Here is a 12753-nt window from a genome sequence, read left to right as displayed (position 1 = left end):
CAGACAATCACTTTGCCTTCTTGCATTTATTGTTCTTGGGGATGGTTTTGGTCACTGCCTCTTCTACAGTTATGCAGACCTCCATCCATAGTTCTTCAGCCACTCTGTCTACCAGACCTAATCCCTTGAATCTATTTGTCACCTCCACTGTATAATTATAAAGGATTTTTTTAGGTCACACATGAATGGCCTAGTGGTTTTCCCTGTTTAAGCCTAAGTTTTTCAATATTGAAGATGGAAATGGCAACCCTCTCCTGTATTCTTGCCTGGAAAACTCCATGGACATAGGAGCCTAGTGGGCTACAGTCCAAGAAGTCACAAAGACTCAGACATGCCTGAGCGATGAACACTTTCACTTTGCAATAAGGAGCCCATGCTTGAACCACAGTCAGCTCCCAGTCTTGTTTTTGCTAACTGTATAGAGATTCTCCTTCTTTGGAGGCAAAAGTGAAAGTGTTTCTCACTCAGTCGTGTCTCACTCTTGGGACCCCTTGGACTGTATATATAATATATATTTTATATGCCATTTTAATGTTTCCAAATGAATACAATGGGTATTTTACAAATCAGATGTATAAAATTTCTTCCTTTTGCATTTTAAAACTTTCCAACTGCACCGTTATATAGATAGATTATGATAGACAGAATAATGGACTTATCAAGATTTCCTTGCACCATTCCCTTGAACCTGTGAATATGTTACAAAAGGAACTTTGAAGATGTGACTGTTGTTGTTCAGTTGCTCCCTCCTATCTGACTCTTTGCAACCCCATAAATTTCAACATGATTTGAGAATGGGAGATTTTCCAGGATTATACAGTGGGTTCAATACAATCACATGAGCTGTTAAAAGCAGAGAAGCTTTCTTTGGCTAAAGTCAAGAGATATAGCGGAGTGATAAGGCAGAAGAGTCAGAGGAATTCCAAGCAGGATAGTGACTTGAATGCCTTAGCTGAATTTAATGGGGACCATAAAGCAGGGAATGAGGGTAGCCTCTAGAAGGTGAGAACAACCCCTGGCTGACAGCCAGCAAGAAAACAGACCTCAGTCCTACAGGCACATGGAAATGAATTTCACCAACCACTTGAATAAGCCTAGAAATGACTTGTTCACCGAGGCTTCCAGAAAAGAACATAGACCTGCCTACACTTTGATACTGGTTTTGTAAGACTTTAAGCAGACAAACCAGTCTAGCCTACAAGATTTTTGAACCACTGAACTGTGAGATATATTTAAGTCATTCCATTTATGGGAATTTGTTAAGGCAGTGATAGAAAACAAATACAGAGAGATTTTATATCAGTTATGTTATCTGCAAAAAAAAAAAAAAAATTCATTGGACAGCACTTATGAGTGCTTTTAAATTCCAGCATTACCGTATTCTAGTTGTGACATTGGGCAAGTTGCTTAATGTCAATCTAACTTAGTTTCACAGTCTGTAAATTGACCACCATTTTTATCTGTGCTCCTGACTTTGCTGTGAGAAGTAAAGTGTCCATAAATAGATGTGCTCTTTAACTAATATTTTTAATATGAATGAGGAAATGAATGAGACATTAAGATTGTTACTTGCTATCAATATATTTTGACTACTTTGTGTCTGTTTCCATCATTTTTTATTTCTAAATTTTTTTTAAAAAAAGAAAAAAACAGCTGTAATATGTCTTCTCAAGCTAAATATGTCACTCCCATCTTCAGGCTCCCCAGTAGACCCAAGTTCCCTTAGAGGAAGATGGGGCAATTGCTTAATAAGTTTCAAAATTGTATCATTTTACTCTGTTATCCTGGAAGAGCATTCTTCTAAACTCTGTTCTAAGGAGGAAGAGTTCCAACCTGAATTCTTTCAATAGCAAATGACTGCAATCCAATTTAAATTAGTTTGAGTAAAAGGAACATTTTGGCTCAAATACCTGAGAAGTCTAAAGTGTATCTCAGTGAGGTTCAGCTAAATCCAAGACGTCATCAAAACTATTAATCATAGTGAAGGCTCTGATTGGCTACGCAGAGGCCTTGTGTTCATATACAAACCCATTACTATGATCAGAGAAATGAGATGCTCTTGTCCATATGCCCACTCTTGTGACTACATGCAGAAGGAATCTAAAAGACTTTGAAGTACCGCATGAGAAAGCCTACTGTACAAATGAAAAGTACAGCAACCCAGTTCATTGTGAAAGTGATTGCCACCATGATTTTTTATTGGTAAATTCTAGGTGAAATGCATTTTAAAGATTTCCTTGGAACTACCCTGGTAGTCCAGTGTTAAGAACCCACCTTTCAATGCAGAGGACATGGGTTTGATCCCTCGTCAGGGAACTAAGATCCCGCATGCCCTGGGGCTAGGCTCATGTGTGCCACAACTACTAAGCCCATGTGCCACAGCTAGAGACAAGCCCACACACCACAAGGAAACATCTGGCGTACTGCAGCAAAGACCTGATGCAGCCAAGTCAATCAATAATTTTTTTTAAAAAGGTTTCCTTCATGAGTCCTTAGACTATGATAATATGCGTGAAAATTACTTAACAGATAGCTGTCATATACAGTATTTCCCATACTTACTTGTTCAGGGAACTGTCTGATACAAACCATCTCTTGTGACTAGAGTTCTAAAAAACCAGCTTTGGGAAGAGCTGACCTTAGATTTTGCCTCCCTCTGCTATTCTTTGATTCTCAGAGCTTATCAATGAGATTATTTTCATTCTTCCTTGATTTATAAAATATCTGATCCTCATTGCTATTATTATTATAGAACTCAAAGAGACTTTAGTGATAACCTTTCATCTGTGGCTTCCTTATTCTGCAGATGGAGAAACTGAGACTCATGTGTTTTCTCCCACCATCATGGAACTAGTCAGTTGCTATATGACTCATCTAGACTAGGTGATGCTGAGGTAACAAATAACCCCTAAATCTCAGAGGGTCTTGTGGTAGCTGTGTGTTACGTCATTCTCTTTCTGAGATACAAGCTAATTGCATGGTCACTACATGGATTCTTAAATCATCATCATTACAAAGGGAAAGAAAGAAATTAACTGATCTGGCCCAGGAATAACTTGTGTATTAGATTCAAGGTAGTCACACAGCACACACAAACACAACAAGCTTTGAAGTGCAAAGCTACCATGAGCCTAGAAAGATAAGGATGCTGAAATGTTTGGTAGACAATCTTGATTACCATAGGGGAAAATATGTTGGGAGGGAACATTGTGACTTACCTCCCTCTACCACTTTTGATTTCCAAATGTGACTTGGTGGTATACAATGATAAAAAAATAGCTATCATTTGCAGAATATACTAATGCTAAGGACTTACTAGGGCTTCCCATATGGTTCAGTGGTAAAGAATCCACCTGCTAATGCAGAAGATGCAGGGTCAATCCCTGGGTCTGGAAGATCCCCTGGGAAAGAAATGGCAACCCACTCTAGTAGTCTTGCCTGGGAAATTCCATGGACAGAGGGCCCTGGTGGGCTACAGTACCTGAGGTCACAAAGAGTCAGACACAATGACCAAGCAACAACAATAACAAGGACTTAGTAAGAAATTTCCACATATTGACTTATGTGGAGATTACTAATTTTAGCCACAATTTTACAATGAGGATTGTGAAACACAAGTTGTTTTAATAAGACTTGTGCCCTGACAGTAACATGAAAGGTGCCTCATATGTTTAAGGCTCTGGGTATAATTCTTGGACCAGGTCATAGAGTTGGTAGGTGGTGGAGGTGAGTTTTTAGTCCATGCAGTCTGGCTCCAGGGTCCACGCCACTCTTCAAGCACTCTACTGCTTTCTTACTGGTGGAAGGAAAATAACTCCTTCCAAAAATTCAAAACACTAAGTTCTTAGTTCAGCTCTGAGGCAGCTAAAACTTATTCATTTCTTTTTTGAATCTTCAAAACACATTATGAAGGAGCTTTAGGAATTTAAAAAACAAAACTAATACTTCATCAAGCAGAAGATTTATACTACCTGAGAAATGTCTACAGACCTTATTCTATGTACAAATGCACTCATTGATGCATATGTCCTTCTCCTCTAACATTTTGTTTGAAAATATTCAGTGACAACCAAAAATATAAGGGTCAGTGAACAAGCATATCTTCAATTCTACAACTACTATTGTCTCAAGTGCCTTTGTGCATTGTATAGTATTGTAATGCTCTAAGTAAAGGTTCAAATTCATCCTTGTTAAGAACAATTCAAAAGCTTTGGCACATTGATTTATTCATCCATTCAAGAAATTCTTGACACTCTCCTATTAAGTGACAGTCAAAATTCTCAGTGTGGATTATTTAGATAAAAGACACAATTTGTGCCATCAATGATCTCATAGTTTAATGAAGCAAAGTGACAAAGCGAGAAGTGCAGTATAATGTAATAAGAGTTTACAGAGCACACTACTATTGCTTACCTAGTATCCATTTGACACTGTTTCAATTCTAAAAGCTCTATACTTCTTCACCATGCAACCCAGGTGCTTTATTTAGGCTGAGGTTAACCTCATCACTGGCTCCAAGATCAGACCTGTTCTAAGGGGAATCTCATTAACCTGTCACAGGTATTAGTTCAAAAATTCAGGACTAAACTCAAAGTCCTACTTCATTCTCTTGCTCTAGAGGTTGATTTAGGAATTAACATATGATGGAATTTGTGCAAAAGGGACAAAACAGACTTTTTCAGTGGCTTCCGAGAAATACCTTTCTTTTCAAGACAGCTGATAGAAGAAATGTCTACTTTTCTTCAGACTTAGAAAGAAAATGAATTTAAATGGCAAATGGAATTAAGGTAAGGAAATGAAGCTGGTTTTTTTTAGGTACAGGAAAGAAAAGGAAAACAACTACAGATAGTCCAAACAAAAGGGATTTACTACAGGGAATTAATTACACAGGTGTTGGAAAGTCTGAGTGAAAGAAAATGAAGTAAACCAAAGATTAGCAACTTTGTTATGTTAGTCATTCAGTTGTGTCCAACTCTTTCCCACCTCATGGACTGTAGCCCACTTGTCTCCTCTGTCCATGGAATTCTGCGGCCAGAGTACTGGAGTGGGTTGCTATTTCCTTCTCTAGGAGATCCTCCCAACCCAGGTATCAAATCCAGGTCTCCCACATTGCAGGCAGATTCTTCACCATCTGAGCCACCAGGGAAACCCTTAGCAAATTTAGGAAGAATTTACTAGGGCCAGGGTAGGGACTACAAAGGAGGAGGTTGTTTAATCAAGACTAACAAAAATGATGGTTGTGCAATGCTTCTCCTTTCAAGATGCAGCTACTTTTTTCATAATGAAGGATAATATCTTTTCCCTGCAAAAATGGAAAACACAAAATCCTATCACTTACCTATTGATTTATGAGTTTTCATTCAAAGTCACAAGTCCACTTGGATATTCTGTTTCCTAAAGATTAAATTGTAAATTTAGATACTATCATTACTGCATATATTAAAAAAAGAGAAAGAAATTAGTTAACACTTTAAAGTATACAGATACATGGCATGCTCCTGAACTCACATATGAATAACTTTCTTTATCTACTACCTATTCCATATTTCCCTTGCCTGCAGCAAGGATCTCAGCTAATAGGGTCCTTTACCTGATGAAGATGAGTCACATTTTCATTTCTGAGGATGTGAGTTTTGGACAGAGCTGTCTCTTCAGATTGTACTGACTTCCATTAACTTTTCTACTGAACATTAAAGTACTAAGATCTACCCCAAGAAACCTCTTTTGTTTCAGATATAATATACCTGTCTCCTCTATAGAGGAACAACCTACCTTCTTCTTGGCAATGAATATATAAATTACAGTATCCCAATATTTGTTGTTTCAGTGGAATAAGAAGCCCAAAATAATCAGGTGGCAGACTTAACTTTCATTTCATTGAAAAAATTATGTCTCCTGACTAAGACAATTTTCATTATGCAAATAAGACCTTTCAACCAACAGAATTAAAAAAATTAGTGAAGTCCACTTCTTTTCTTAGTAAGTGGATTAAGGGTAAAACAATTTCATATGTAGTGTCTTTTAGAAGTTGATACTATGTAATGTAAGAAAATAACCCAAATATTAAAATTATTGTCTCTTAGCTGGCACTTCATCTAATAATCCAGGAAGACATTCTATGTTTCTGTTAAGGGAGCTACTTCTAATCCAAGAGGTATATGGTAAGATCAGTGAATTGTATGATGCCATAGCTACCCTCCTTTTGTTTTATAGTGAGTTCCTAAATCAGAAGCAGTATTGTGTGGAATATATTGATGATGAACAAGTCACTCCAAAAGTCTTCTGATATTGGTGCTGAAAGGCATTGGAAGCAGGAAAGCAAATCCAACATCCAGAATAGGTTTCAGTTCCACTGAGGACAAAGTCATTTACCATTTCTAGCTGGAAGAAGTCCAAAGCAATCAAATTGATACCTTGTAGTTGGCTGGTCTCCCCAGGAAATGGTGCCATATCAAGGTCTAAATTTGACCCTGTGGCTCTTGCACACTCAGCAAGGATACAGTCAAATATCTTTGTAAAGAAGGACCATACGGTTGAGCCCTTGAAGAACCTCTGTGCTGCCTTGCAAACAAGCCCATTGATTAAGCATAGAAGAGACTAGAAAATTGGTGTCTGAGTGACATCCACAGACCAGGCCATCATGCACACTTTTCTCTAGGAGTTAAGCACAGTTACTCAGCTTCTGCCATTCAGGGATCCCATGTTTCCATTGAAGTCCAAGAATCTGTTTCAAAGCTGGACTTTTGCAAAACCATCCCCAGAGAGAAAAAAACAGCTACCATATAACTCATTTTCTTTAATTTTATTTTGGATAAGTCAAAATGCATAAAAAGAGGAAAAGTATAATAAATCCACTACTATCTATCACTCAACTTTAGTAATTTAAGTTCGTAGTCATCAATCTTGTTCCACCTTACTGATAACCACCCTCTGAATCCGAGAGTTTTTGTGGAGTCTTTACTTCTCTCACTGATACATTTCTCAACATCTTGAATGGAGTACTCTCTAAACTCATACAGAAATATACAAGGAGATGGCCAACTTGCAAATAATAGATACACTCTGTTATTTCTACTTCCTTAAACCTTGTAATATTTCTTCATTATGTCAGGGACATTGTAGACTCTGAATATCATTGACTATAGGTCACATTAGAGTCTGATGTATTCAGAGCTGAACTACTTAAGATAGCATATTGGATAGGGCATCTCTGTAAAGCACTATTTGTTTCAAAATACTGAGAATCACTTCCCACACATATACCCCAACTTTAAGTTAATATGAGTAAATAATAATACTATTACAATTCCTTTTTCTATATGTCATATCTCCCTAGATAAGATTTGTTTTTGCCTCCTGCCTGCCTGCTAAGTCACTTCAGTCACGTCTGACTCATTGTGATCCTATGGACTGTAGCCCGCCAGGTTCCTTTGTCCATGGGATTCTCCAGGCAAAAATACTGAAGTGGGTTGCCACACGTTTCTCCAGGGGATCTTCCTAACTCAAGAATCAAACTCGAACTTGCATCTCTTACATCACCTGCATTGGCAGGCATGTTCTTTACCACTACTACCACCTGGAAAGACCTGCTTTTGTTTCCTATGTATGCCAGAAGCTGACTCAAGTTATAGGTTTGAAGGCAATGAGGCTTGGTGGAGATCAGTATCAATAGGCATCCATTTGCAAAGCAACTTCCTTACTAGAGTTTATTACAGGGTCTAAAAGACTAATAGCTTTTGATATGGGAGATTATTTCTACTATCAATGGACGCTCAATGAAAGTTCAAGTAGATTTGCAGATTCAAGGTCCTCAGATTCATCCGTATCTAACCAGATGTTCCTAGGTCAAGTCCCAGATTTCCTTTCTTTCCCAATAAATGCTCTAAATTTCATATAAGATTCTTTGTGAGGCAATGAATTCAACTTATATTATAGTTCTAGAATTTTCACTTTTAAATATGGGATAAGATTCAGGATCTCATTTACAACTACAAAAAATGAGACATTATTTTAAGAGCACAATAAAACCTCTGTGAGTCTATGACTTGCCTTGAACTAAGAGATTAAAGACCTGGGCTTGTCAGTTTCTCTCTGTAAGCAATCAAGTGCAGTCTCAAAAAGCCTTGCCCCACAGCCTTTTTCATCACTACCACTATAGTGGTCAAATGCATTAACCACTTGGTTTTCCAGAGCTTTGCCTTCAGTAGGCCCGTCATCTAAAGCAACAACAGATAAGAATTTGGTTAATGAGATGCCTCTGCATGTTATCGGTGGTGGTTGTTGTTGTTTAATCACTAAGTCATGTTGAACTCTTTTGTGACACTATGGACTGCAGCCCACCAGGTTTGTCTATCTATGGGATTTCCCAGGCAAGAATACTGTAGTGGTTGCCGTTTGCTTCTCTACGGGATCTTCTTGACTCAGGGATCGAACCTGCATCTCCTGCTTGACAGGTGGACTTTACCACAACTTGGCAGGTGGACTTTTTGCCTGAGTCACCTGGGAAGCCCATGTTATGGACTGTGTGTTTGTGTTAAGTCATTTTAGTCATGTCCAGCTCTTTGCAATTGTGTGGACTATAGCCCACCAGGCTCCTCTGTCCATGGGATTCTTCAGGCAAGAATGCTGGAATAAGTTGCCATGCCCTCCTGTAGGGCATGTTCCTGGCCCAGGGATCGAACCTGCATCTTTTACATCTCTTGCCCAATTTTCCACTGGTGATAAGGTCAACAGTATATTCCAGATAGTTAAGGTACCCAACCTAAGAATCTCACTTTGAAAGTCTCTTTCATGGAACCTGAAAAAAAAAAAAAAAAAACATTTCAAACAACAGACTTTAATTCAGGGATCTAATTCAAGCATATCATTGCATATTTATTAGAAATTCTGAAGATATTTTTTAAAAGGATAGTACACTAGAGGTTAGTAGCAGCTAAAAGCAGCTACTTCATCTAGTTCGTGGAGAACAAAAAGAATAAGATGGTGTAATCAGATTCCAAAAAAACACTCAGTGCTTCGCTGGTAGGGTGATATCTAGATAGCACAAGGATGGAAGAGGTGCCATGGAAGCTGAGACCACATTCCTGGATGGAAGAATGTGGTTTCTCAAATACACTTCAAGAAGAAAAGTGAGAGAAAATCACAATAGGTTCTCTATTCCTCCAACTATCCGATGTCCCAATAGTGCCTTCCATTAGAAGAATCCAACTAGAAGTTAGCTAGAAAGGAAGGCTAAGGAATGTACTTTGTAGACCTCATCCCCAGCATTTCAGAGAAAATAAGTGGGTTGAAGTTCTGCAGGTCAATAGACATTGCAGCCATTATGATGTAGAATGGTGTTGCAGTTATTTTTGTGCTCAAGTTATCTTCTTTTGGGTAAGAAAGATTGGTTTTTACCTTTAGGTGAATATAAAAATCAAAACCAAGATTGTTAAGCATCTGCTATATAGGAAAAGCTGTTTATATTCCATAGAAACTGTGGCAAATTATAGAATAATGTTGATGCTCTAGAAATGGAGACAGATGAAAAGCACATAACAAATAAATACATAGTATAATTTCAGTCTCAATAAAAACCATGAAGAAAAGTAAAATGTAGTCAATAGATAGAGAACAGGAATTGGTGTAGGTTTTGAACAGGAGCATTAGGGAAGTTCTGTCTGAGAAGGTGACAGATGAGCACAGATCTGAAAAAGTATGTAAGTATGATGGTTAACTTTATGTGCCAGTATGAAGGGTGCTGTAGGTTGAAATTAACATTTAAACTGATGAACTCTGAGTAAAAAAGATTGCCTTTAATAATGTGTGGGGGCCTTATCCAATCAAATGAAGGGCTGAAAAGAATAAAAAGACCAGCTTCTCAGAGAAAGAAGAAATTCTCCAGCAGACTGTCAACTGCTGCCCTACAGTACAGATTTTTCACTTGCCAGCATTCATAATTGTGTGAGGCGATGCTTCATAATATTTATATCTTCTATTGGTTCTATATCTTTGGAGAACCCTCACTAGTACAATGAATGAAACTTGTAAGGCTCTATGTAGGATCATTTTGGGCATAAGAAGTAGTAAGTGTCAATAAACACTTTTTTTAAAAAAAGAAGCAGCAAATGTTAAAGCCCTAATGTAGGAACAAGTGTATCACATTGAAACAACACTGAAATGGAATAGTAGGGTAGAGGGGAGTGAGTTAGAAAAGAGCAAAGGAGATAGGCCTGGAGAGGCTGAGAGCATCTGCGGCTATGGAGAGAACTATGGATTTTTTTTCCTTATTTTGATGGGAAGCTATTAAGTGTTTTGGTTAGGGGAGTGACATAACCTGATTTTAGTTTTCAACAGATCACCATGTGACTACTAAATGGAGAAATGACTTAAGGGACCCATTTGTAAACACAGATACAAGGTAGCAGAACATTGTATCAATCTAGGCAAGATGTGGTGGCTTTGTGAAGTCCATCCTACCTCTGTTGATATGATTCTTTGTTGTTTAATATAGCTTGACTTGAGTTTTCTAAGTTGCAGCTAAACTGATCTTGGCTGATGTGAAATTTGGTAACAAGTGTATGGTGCTGAACCAAGGCAGAAGGAGGTCAGTGAAAAAAAACCTTTTCCCTCTTGAACTAGAAAGCTGATAATATTTGTTATAAAATTACAGAAAAGTTAGCAAATGATGCTTCTCCTACCTTAGGGGGAAAACCATGTTTGTATAGTGTGATTGAGAAGGAAAATTCAGGATGTCAAACTATGTTGTATTAGTCTTCTAGTCTCCAATGAGGTCTACAAGGTAGATACTGGTTTACTTCTGAAAATGAACTTTCTGAAAATAGAGAAGAAATGGAAAAAAAATACCTTTCTTTTATATCCAAATAGGCTGAAAGCCAAACTATTTCAAATCCTCTTAATAGGGAGTTTGATAAGGTTGGGAATGTCAAATCTCTACCCCCAAACTAAGGTTTTTGCTAACAGAACAGGTGGTGGGAGACCTAGAAGGTGACAAGATTAGGACAAGATGAGCCTAACTCCTCAGACCTCTTGCAAGCAAATTCTGCTAAGTATTTTCAATTGATGGAGTAGTTAATCATGTTGTGAAAGTGCAGGGGGGAATTTAATCTGGATAATTATGAAAGTTTTGGTGCCCTTTCACCTAAGGTTTATTTTCTAAATTGCTCTGAGACAGAGGCCAAGATGAAAGTGCCATTCAATTTCCAAGGTAATAAGCATTACTCAGAAGCTTGTTGCTAGGATGATGAAATGATCAGAATCAAACGTTGACCAGGTAAACTACTGTGTGTGGTTACCATTCTTGAAACTTTTGAAAACAAAAAAATCAAAAACGAGTAACTTTTGAAGTGGGCTGTACTGCCAAAGAAATTCTAAATCGTGCTTTAAAAAAGTCTTTGATTTCTCAAACCCAGCAAAAAATTCGGAACCTCAAAGCTCAGTCACGTCCAACTCTCTGTGACCCCATGGGTTATACAGTGCATTGAATTCTCCAGGGCAGAAGACTGGAGTGGGTAGCCTTTTCCTTCTCCAGGGGATCTTCCCAACCCAGGGATTGGACCCAGGTCTCCCACATTGCAGGCAGTTTCTTTACCAGCTGAGCCACAAGGGAAGCCCAGGAATACTGGAGTGGGTAGCCTATTCCTTCTCCAGAGACCTTCCCAACAAACAGATTCACAGGCACTGAGAACAGGCTTGTAGATGCCAAGGGAGGGATGGTAAGGGAGGACTATACTGGAGTTTGGGATCAACATATGCACACTCTTATATATAGAATGGATTAAACAACAAGGTCCTATGGTATAGCACAGGGAACTATAGTCAATATCCCATAATAAACCATAATGGAAAAAAATGGGAAAGAATATATATATATGTATGTATGTATATGTATATACATATGTATACATATATGTGTATGTATATGAAAGAATATATACATATGTATATGTATATGTATGTGTGCATATACATATGTACACATATATGTGTATGTGAGTATATATATGTATATATTCTTTCCTATTTTTCCATTATGGTTTATTACAGGATATTGAATATAGTTCCCTGTGCTATACGGTAAGACTTTGTTGTTTAATCCATTCTATAAATAATAGTTTGCATCCTATATTAGTTTGCATTATATATATAATAGTTGATCCCAAACTCCCAATATAGCCCTCCCTTACCACCCCTCCCTTGGCATCTACAAGTCTGTTTTCAATGCCTGTGAATCTGTTTGTTCATTTGTATCATATTTCAGATTCCACAAGTAAGTGATATCATATAGTGTTTGTATTTCTGACTACACTTGGTATGATAATTTCTAGGTCTATCTGTGTTGTTGCAAATGGCATGGTTTTATTCTTTTTTATGGCTGAGTAATATTCTTTTTCAACATTTTTATCCATTCATTGTTCATGTTTTTTTAAATAATGGCATCCAGTTCCCTTAGTACCATAGTATGTTGGGGGTGAATACTATCTGCAAATGACGAAGAGCTACATCTAGACCTGAGGGAAGAAAAGGACAAGGCTTAAGGTTGTCTTCTTGGGCATGGACACTCTTGCAAGTGTGTGTGTGTGTGTGTGTGTGTATGAGGAAGGGTATGTATGAATATTTAGTGGTTAAAACACTGGATTGTGTTTAATATTGCTGGGTGCTTACTGTCTGTCAGTCTCCCCTTCTCACAGCATTGACTATTTTCATTTAAAAATGAATGTCCATCCCTACCCATATAATACACATGACCTGCAT

The sequence above is a fragment of the Bos mutus genome, chromosome 11 (genome assembly GCF_027580195.1).
Source record: "Bos mutus isolate GX-2022 chromosome 11, NWIPB_WYAK_1.1, whole genome shotgun sequence".
NCBI classification, from domain to species: Eukaryota; Metazoa; Chordata; class Mammalia; order Artiodactyla; family Bovidae; genus Bos; species Bos mutus.
The sequence above is the reverse complement of the archived record's forward strand: the minus strand, read 5'-3'. Positions refer to the sequence as shown.